Source organism: Harmonia axyridis, chromosome X (genome assembly GCF_914767665.1).
Source record: "Harmonia axyridis chromosome X, icHarAxyr1.1, whole genome shotgun sequence".
NCBI lineage: Eukaryota > Metazoa > Arthropoda > Insecta > Coleoptera > Coccinellidae > Harmonia > Harmonia axyridis.
The window spans coordinates 37675081-37678660 of NC_059508.1; the positions used below are offsets into that span (position 1 = coordinate 37675081).

Below are 3580 nucleotides of genomic sequence, written 5' to 3' on the forward strand. Positions count from 1 at the left end.
GGGTCTACCACTTACCAACTGAATATCATCCTAAAAAGAACTCCAAACAGTCTAGGACAGGACCCATTCTCCACCCCTTCTATATATGTCAGGAGAACCCCGGATTCCCCTCCAGACACGATTTAGCAAACTTTTCCCGATCGATCCGACCCACCGAGGCCGTTTCGACCGTTCGCCGCGCCTACTAGAGCTGATTTCTTCGGACTCCGATCAGAAAATCCGCCGATGCATGTCGTTAACACCTAGTCCGCCTCGTCCGATCGATCGAGGCCGTTTCGACCGTTCGCCGCGCCTACTAGAGCTGATTTCTTCGGACTCCGATCAGAAAATCCGCCGATGCATGTCGTTAACACCTAGTCCGCCTCGTCCGATCGATCTAGGCCGTCTCGATCCACCCATCGCGCATCGAAAGTCGCATCTCTCGAACTCCGATCCGGAAATCGGCCGATGCATCACGTTAACTATTTCTTATATATCTAATATAATATACATCGAGACGGTAAGAATTCTTTTAATCGAAGATATACATATACTTCTCATCAATATCCAAAAGCTTATCGAAAAATAAATTACTCAACTTTTACGTGAAGAATCGTTCACCCAAACCTTATCCCCTATATATGTCAGGAGAACCCAAGGTTCCCCTCCAGACACGATTTAGCAAACTTTTCCCGATCGATCCGACCCACCGAGGCCGTCTCGACCGTCCGCTGCGCCTACTAGGGCCGATTTCTTCGGACTCCGATCAGAAAATATACCGATGCATGTCGTTAACACCTAGTCCGCCTCGTCCGATCTATCTAAACAGTCTCGACGCACCCAACACTCTTTCAAAGTCGGATTACTCGGACTCAATCTGAAAATGGACCGATGCATGACGTCAACACTTAGCCCGCCTCGTCTGATCGATCTAAGCCATCTCGACCCACCCAACACGCCTTCCAAGTCGGATCACTCGGACTTCGATCTGAAAATCTCCGGACTCATTTTTATGAATATCCCCAGTCAGTAAGAACGTTATTTCGCCAATATATACCAACAATAAACCATATTCCAATAGCTGAACCAAAAATATAATTCCCGATCCAAACGTTCTGCATCGCCCAACGCGACCACCTTCCCTATATATGTCAGGAGAGCACAGGGTTCCCCTCCAGACAACACTTACGCTCTATCCCCGACTCTCGGTCGATCGATAGGCCAGGTCAGCGGTGTCTGTTTCGGCCGAAGCTCGGACTTTGGTCAAAATGTTCCGATACAAAATTTGAACCAAGATAGATACAGATATGATTCCTTCTTAAATATACGTTGATTATCGAACAGAATATGGTAAATATTTTGCGATGACCGAGGATTTCATGAATTTTTTTTTTTTTCGAAAAAATTTTCTGTTATCGGAATTTCCTCAAATTTCATTTGGTTGCCTACTAATGCATATTAAAAACGATAATCAACAATCAGAATCATTATTTATCATTTATTTCAATTTTTATAATGAAAAACGTTCACGTCCTTTCGCGCCTCTCGATCGTCGTTTACGTGATGCATCGGTCAGCCCTAGTTTACGTGGTGCATCGGTAAGATCGAGTTCACGTTCTGCATCGGTAAGATCCAGTTCACGTGGTGCATCGGTAAGATCGAGATTACGTGGTGCATCGGTAAGATCGAGTTTACGTGGTGCATCGGTAAGATCCAATTCACGTTCTGCATCGGTAAGATCCAGTTCACGTGGTGCATCGGTGAGATCGAGTTTACGTTCTGCATCGGTGTGATCTAGTTTACGTTGTGCATCGGTAAGATCGAGATTACGTGAAGCATCGGTATGATCGAGTTTACGTTCTGCATCGGTCTGGACTTAGAGATATATTTTCGACGTGAAAATGTTCCGATACAACTTTTGAACCAGGATAGTTAGAGAGATGATTTTTTCTGGGATGTACGTTGATTGGGGAATGGATTGTGGAAAATAACTTGCCATGACCGAGGTGTTCTCGAATTTTTTTTTTTTTTCGAAAAATATTTTCTGATTTTGGATTTTACTCAAATTTGATTTCGTTGCCTTCTAATGTGTTCTAAAAGAGTAAATCAGTAATCAGAATCGAAAAATATTTTTCGGATTTTTTTTTTTTTGAAAAAAAATTTTCTGATTTTGGAATTTCCTCAAATTTGATTTGGTTGCCTTCTAATGTGTTTTTAAAGCGTAAATCAGTAATCAGAATCAATATTCATTGTCGACTTTAATTTTTATAAGGAAAAATGTTCACGTCCTTAAACGCCTCCCCATCATTAGCCCGAGTCCAAGTCGATGTCAGTCCCGAGCGGACGGTGTCAGATACTACCTATCGCCCCGGTCTGGACTTGGCGAGGTATTTCGACGTGAAATGTTCCGATACAACTTTTGAACCAGGATAGTTAGAGAGATGATTTCTTCTATGTTGTACGTTGATTGTGGAATGGATTGTGGGAAATAACTTGCCATGACCCAGGTGTTCTTGAATTTTTTTTTTTTTCGAAAAAAATTTTCTGATCTTGAAATTTCCTCAAATCTGATTGCGTTGCCTTCTAATGTGTTCTAAAAGAGTAAATCAGTAATCAGAATCAATATTCATTGTCGACTTTAATTTTTATAAGGAAAAATGTTCACGTCCTTAAACGCCTCTCCATCGTTACCCCGACTCCAAGACGATGTTAGACCGGAGCGGACGGTGTCAGATGCGACCGATCTCCCCGGTCTGGACTTAGCGAGATATTCCGACGTGAAATGTTCCGATACAAAAATTTAACTGTGATAGTTAGAGAGATGGTTCCTTTTGTGATGTACGTTGATTGTGTAATAGAATATGGAAATAAACTTGAGATGACCGAGGTCTTCTGGGATTTTTTTTTTTTTTCGAAAAATATTTTTCGATTTCGGAAATCCCTCAAATTTCATTGAGATATGTCCTAATGTGTTCTTAAAGCTTAAATCAACAATCAGAATTAATATCCAAAAGTTATTTCATTTTTTATGAGGAAAAACGTTCACGTCCTTTCCGCTCCCAAAAAGTGAGATATCATAGAAAATATCGCAATATATGTTGTTTACGGCCATACCACGCTGAAATTGCCAGTTCTCGTCAGAACACTGAAGCCAAGCAGCGTCGGGCGCGGTTAGTACTTGGATGGGTGACCGCTTGGGAACACCGCGTGCTGTAAGCTTTTTTTTTACGTTCTGCATCGGTCTGCCGAGATAACGTGGTGCATCGGTATGATCGAGTTTACGTTCTGCATCGGTAAGATCGAGATTACGTGATGCATCGGTAAGATTGAGATTACGTGGTGCATCGGTAAGATCGAGATTACGTGGTGCATCGGTAAGATCGAGTTTACGTGGTGCATCGGTAAGATCCAATTCACGTTCTGCATCGGTAAGATCCAGTTCACGTGGTGCATCGGTGAGATTGAGATTACGTGGTGCATCGGTAAGATCGAGTTTACGTGGTGCATCGGTAAGATCCAATTCACGTTCTGCATCGGTAAGATCCAGTTCACGTGGTGCATCGGTAAGATTGAGATTACGTGGTGCATCGGTAAGATCGAG

At 42.6% G+C, this 3580-nt stretch overlaps 1 non-coding gene across 1 annotated transcript; it reads left to right on the plus strand.

The window, feature by feature from the left end:
* The first annotated feature begins 3079 nt into the window (after positions 1-3079).
* Positions 3080-3198, plus strand: LOC123688404. Its single transcript, XR_006749927.1, has one exon. It is a non-coding gene; the product is annotated as a 5S ribosomal RNA (ribosomal RNA).
* The last annotated feature ends 382 nt before the right edge of the window (positions 3199-3580 follow it).